This window comes from Acipenser ruthenus, unplaced genomic scaffold (assembly GCF_902713425.1).
Source record: "Acipenser ruthenus unplaced genomic scaffold, fAciRut3.2 maternal haplotype, whole genome shotgun sequence".
Lineage (NCBI taxonomy): Eukaryota > Metazoa > Chordata > Actinopteri > Acipenseriformes > Acipenseridae > Acipenser > Acipenser ruthenus.
Genome location: NW_026708152.1, coordinates 125001 through 130900, shown reverse-complemented (window position 1 = coordinate 130900; position 5900 = coordinate 125001). Strand labels below are relative to the sequence as shown.

General features: G+C 55.4%; 1 pseudogene; it reads right to left on the bottom strand.

Annotated features, from left to right (window-relative positions):
- Nucleotides 1-323: 323 nt before the first annotated feature.
- LOC131729842 (histone-lysine N-methyltransferase 2B-like) overlaps nucleotides 324-5900 on the bottom strand; it is a 12513-nt pseudogene continuing 6936 nt past the window's right edge.

Genomic DNA, 5900 nt, shown 5'->3' with positions numbered 1-5900 from the left:
GATCTATAGAGTTCATTCTACACTCAGCAGGTCCTGTACAGATCTATAGAGTTCATTCTACACTCAGCAGGTCCTGTACAGATCTATAGAGTTCAATTCTAGCTTCAGCAGGTTCATCGCATCTAAATTGTCTCTACAGAGCCCCGGCATTCGTCACGTCTAAATCCTCTGTACAGAGCCCTGGCCTGCGTCGTGTCTAAATCCTCTGTACAGAGCCCTGGCCTGCGTCGTGTCTAAATCCTCTGTACAGAGCCCGTGTCGGCTGCTCAGAGCTGGATGTTTCAGTTTCAGCAGCGCTGGACGGGAGAAGCAGACACACTCACCTTGAAGTCGACCCTGATCTTGTGCACCGGAGCTGGAGGGCCTCCTTCTCTCTTCGAGCAAAGCCACTGACCAGAGCAGCAAGCACACTGGGAGGAGTCTGTCCAGCTGACTCTGCAGCACAGGAGCAAACACAAACTCGCATCTTATTAAACTCGTAATAAACCCAGGAGTGGGATCAAACCAAGTAATGCGAGTCTTCCTGCCATCCCTGAGATTCATAAAGACCTTTTTGTTGAATTTATTACTAACTTTCTTAGTGGTCAGTTTTCGAGGTGAAGTTAAAATCACCTGCGTTAACGATTAATCAAAACAAAGGGAGTCTGTGCCGTTACCTTGTCAGGCCTCCGTCTCCCCTGCAGATTCCTGGAGATGTTCATTCTCCGAAGGCGGCTGCTGCTCTCCTCTGAGTCCCCACCTCGCCCGCTGCCGTCCAAGGAAGCAAAGTCTCCTGAAGAAGAAGAAGAAAACATTTAAAAAAAAAAAAAGGATGGAAAGTAGGAATCGCGTCCTTAAAAAATGAGCAAAACTGCACACGTGCAAAAATCAAATCTAATAGTAAGGGGCAATAGACCAGCTGATGTGTGCCCCACTCTGGAAGCAGTTCCATAATAAATCAATAAAACACAACATGCTTCTTGAATTAGATGCACTGTGAAGCACTTGAGAGGCAGAGACAGGCGACCGGTAACTGAAATCTGAAGCGTCTGAACGGCTTGAACGGAACAGCTATAAAAACCCTCACAAGAGCCGAATTAAGAAATCCTAAACAGCAGCTTTGAACTCAGCGACAAACGCGTGCCGCTTGTGCTTGTGAGCGGCGCTCGCTACCTCTGTGCCCGCTGGCTCTCCTGCGCCCGGGGGAGGTGGAGTGGGAGGCGGAGGCTGCCAGCAGCATCTCCAGCTCCGAGTCGTCCGACTCCAGCAGGCTGCAGTACGAGCGCTGCTTCACGCAGCGGCGCGGCTGGGTCCTCAGGGAGGGGCTGCGGGAGTCTGGTACCCTCAGCTCCGCCCGCTCGGCCGCCTCCTCGTCGTCGCTCGTGGGGCACGCGCTCGCCGGCGACCGCCGACGCTTCAGAGGGAGACCTGCAGCAGAGGGGGGTTATCAGACACATAACTAAAAATAAAAGCGCTGGGGGGGGTCTGCGTTTCACAATCCCATTACCTTTGTTGGTCCTGTAGCCCAGCCGCATTTGTTTCCTCTCTTCAATTTCGTCACATTTTTTAAACCTGTGAGAAAAAACAAAAAATAATAATAATAATAATAATAATAATAATAATAATAATAATAATATTTGAGAACGTAACATTAGACCAGACTAACATTTTCTTCAAGAGAACCACTGCAAGTTTTATTTCGCCTGTGCACTCTGCAGGGACGTGGAAACATTACAAGCAGGCATTAAAAGTCAAAGTCAAGCTCTTCAAATTACTTTTCACGGTCTACTTTTCACGGTCAGTTACTTGTAGAGATTCATCGTCTGGATACAGAGTCTCACTCTCTATAGATCTATATAACAATTAGGACACTTTAAAACTCTATGTGCACAGCGGTTAAAGCCACTTAGATCTACCAGGATTGGAAATAAGACTCCCACTGCACAGCAGATTCACCCCACTCCGGATTTTACTACTAGCTTGATTAGCCACAGTGTGTATAGGTAACAAGCCCAGGTGGGTTTCAGTAAAACCTGGAATGGCTCGAAATGCTATGCAGGGGAGTCTGGTTTCCAACACGGATATAGTTTAACGGATATAGCTCTCCATGTCTACTCACACGCAGCACTGTCTCTTGGTGTTGGGGCCCCCGAATTTGGGCTTGTCCAGGCAGTTGACGCACTCCCCGCAGTCCAGCTGGTGCAGGCAGCCCTTGCAAGTCCCGCAGCGCACGTTCCTCTTCCGTGCTGGAAGCAGCGGCCGCCGGAGGATCTCCTCATCTTGACAGGACGCGGGTCCGGGGGGGGAGCAGCATCGGGCTCAGAGGCAGAGGCTGTGTCTGACAGGGGAGAGGAGAGGAGGGACAGAGGGAGAGGAGAGGAGGGACGAAGGTGAGAGAGAGCGAGAGCGAGAGAGAGAGAGCGAGGAGAGAGAGGGGGGGCGAGGACAGAGAGAGAGGAGAGGAGGGACCGAGGGAGAGGAGAGGAGGACAGAGAGAGAGGAGAGGAGGGACCAAGGGAGAGGGGGCGAGGAGAGAGAGGGGAGAGAGTGAGAGTGCGAGGCGAGAGAGTGCGAGGCAAGAGAGAGAGAGAGAGGAGGGACCGAGGGAGAGGAGAGAGAGAGAGGAGGGACCGAGGGAGAGGGTGTGAGGAGAGAGAGCGAGAGGAAAGGAGAGGAGGGACAGAGAGAGAGCGCGAGGAGAGAGAGGAAGGACCGAGGGAGAGGGGGCGAGGAGAGAGGGACAGAAGGAGATGAGGAGAGAGGAGTTCAGCTTTAAGTAGCAACTAATTATTATAATAATTAGTTTTAAAAATAAACCCCACAAAAGCCATGTTATTAATTTGTTCTCCCTTTTCTTTTGAAGACTTTTGCAATCACTGGTTCGTGGTTGTGCTCCGAAATTCAGCTATCACCACTTTACCTGTCTGTACCCGGCTTCAAGCATCGAGCATCACAACAGGTAAAGAGAAACGACACGACATCGGAGCTGCTTGCTCGTGAAGCTCGTCCTTTAAAGAATCCACTTTCACAGGACGGGTACGAGGCGGGCGCGCTTACCCTCTGCGCGGGGCGAGGCTGCGATGCCGTCCCTCTCGTGCAGCGGCAGGGCGCTGAGTCGAGGGACGTCGTCGGGGACCATCGCCCGCGGCTGCCCCAGGACCACCGCTGCGTCTCGACACACGTGCTTGATACGGGGTCCTGCCGGGGGCCGGCTCCTGCCGATCAGAGAGAGAGAGAGAGAGAGAGAGGAGAGAGAGAGAGAAGAGAGAGAGAGAGAGAGGGAGAGAGGGAGAGAGAGAGAGAGAGAGAGGGAGGGAGGGAGAGAGAGGGAGGGAGGGAGGGAGGGAGGGAGGGAGGGAGGAGAGAGAGGGGGGGAGAGAGGGGGAGAGAGAGGGGGGGGAGAGAGAGGGGGGAGAGGGAGGGGGAAGAGAGGGAGGGAGAGGGAGGGGGAGAGAGAGAGGGAGGGAGAGGGAGGGGGGAGAGAGGGAGGGAAGGAGGGACGGAGGGAGAGGTAGGGAGAGAGAGAGCGCAATGAGAACAAGCAGGCTGACAGGGAAGCGCTGTTAACACATTGTCAAAAACATGCCGGTCGTAGACAGAGATCAGCTGCCGTGAAAGGTCATCTCGTCAATATTTATTCACAGAGTCTTTTCCTAAACACGCATCAACGTGGCACACATGCAGTCTTCTGCACAAACAGAAGCTGCATTACAGAAAAAAAAAAAAAAAGTGACAGAGGGCTTCACTGCTTTTCTGACTGGGTAAAGAGTTGAAACATTGGGACGTGTCTGAGCTCACGAAACCTTAAAACAGCCCCAGCGTGTCGCCCCCTCGGGCCTCGCTCCTGGTTACCTGAGGTGCGCTACTCTCCTCCTGCGGGGGGCTCTCCAGCCGAGCCTTCCTCTTCCTCACAACCTTCCTCCGCTTCACAGCGCCGGGAGGCTCCTTGGGATCGGCCCTCACAGTCCCCGACAGCAACTGTGGAGCAGCAAGCGTTACCAGAAACACAGAGGCAGAGACTCCCAGACGCCTCGCAGTCTTTACTGTGAACTTAATATAATCAGGGCATGCCACTGCCTCGTCAACATGCAAAAAAAACTATATATGTATACAAATATAAACAAAAAAAAAAAACTGAAAACATCTTAGGTCGACATTTCGTTCTGCTTCCTCCTTCAATGTATCATTACCATTACCATCCCCCCATCCCTGCCACTGTAGCACAAAGCAGATAAACTAATCTAATAAACGTCTTCACCTGCGTGGACTTCAGCTGCTTCTGCTGGTCGATCTTGATGAGCTGGACCTTGGCCCTCTTGAGCAGGTGAAACATCCTCTTGTTGGCTCCGGTGAGCCGGATCTTGTGAGAGGTGCCCCTTTCCTCCACCTCCACCCGGTCGCTTCCCGTGCTCTGGTCGGCTTCCTCGACGCCCTCGTCCGAGCCCTCTCCCAGCAGCAGCTCGGACCCCGGAGAGCGGAGCCGCACGGCCACTTTCCGCACCACCCCGGGGGAGTCCATGTCCTCAATCTTCAGCTTCTCTTTCTCCGGGAGGTCCTCCTCCTCCGAGCTCTCCTGGAGCTGCCCGACAGCAGCTGGCAGGGAGAGGGTCAGGTGCCCCGGTTCGGGGTCGTCATCATCCCGGTCTAAAGGAGCGGCTTCCGAATTCGGAGCAGGGGAACTCTCCTCCTCCTCCTCCTCCTCCTCCTCCTCCTCGGCTCTCCTGCCCGCCCGGGCCGTGAGCTTCTTCAGGGACTCGTAGATCTTCAGGTGGGTTTCGCGGTGGGACAGCTGGGCCGACGCAGCCCGTTTCGGTCCGGGAGAAGCCAGAATTACTTCCGGGAGCTTGAGGGAGTCGTCGAAGGCCTGCCTGCCGACCAAGGAGAAGACCTCTCCAGCCGATCCGGCGAGGTTGCTCCACCTGAAGCTGGGCTCCCTGAGTGCCGACCTACGCTTGCCCGGTAAGGCGGCGGGCGACGCAGCGGCATCCGATGCAAGCCTGGATTCCAAACCCGCTCGCCCCCGGGCTTCCTCAGCAGCTCGACGGTCGAACAAGTCAAAGGCTTCCTGGTCCCCGGGAGACAGATCCATCTCCGGGGAGAACTGTTCAGGATACTGGTAATCATCGTCACCTTCCTCGCCCCCTTCTCCTTCGTCTGCTTCTTTATTCGCCTCTCTGGCGGTCCGGCCGTGGGGCTTCTTGGGGGAGCTCCTCCGGGGCAGGACAGACATCCCGTCGTCATCCATGAACCTCTTGGGGGTCTTGATGACCCTGGAGGAGCGAGCGCTCACCACCGGCATGATGAAGTGCCGGATGTTCTTCAGGAATTTCGACTTCCCCCGCTGGAGGTCCTTGGAGGCGGGATGCTGGCTGTCGCTGCCGCCGCCTTTCCCTGCGTTGGAGAGCAGCTGCTGGGCTAGCTCCCTCTGAGCCTGCTTGGCCAGGGACAGAGGTCTCCCCCTTGGCCTTTTGGCAGGCAGGAAGGGGGTGGCCAGCTTCCGCATGTATTTGGCCTTCACCACGCCCGCCAGCCTCTGTCTAGTCGGCAGGACCGAAGACGTGGCTTCTTCACCTGCAGCCTCTTCACCTGCAGCCTCTTCACCTGCAGCCTCTTCACCTGCAGCCCTGGTCAAGCGGACCTTAGCTTTCCTCCTCCGCCTGGCGGACGGCCTTCGTCTCCTGCACGGCTTTCTCCCGTAACTTCGCACAGCCGATTCCGACCGAGTTTCGGAAACAGGGGGGTCCAAGACTAGGATCAGGTCTGTGGAGCGGGCCTGCATCTCGGGGCCTTCGGTGCCAAGGTCCGCCGGATCGGGTTCGGGTTCGGGTTTAGGTTCAGCATCCCCGGACTTGGTTGGCGCCGTTGCTCTTTTCCTCCTTTGCTTTGGAGACAGCGTAGGTGTAGGCGGCGCCGCAGCAACG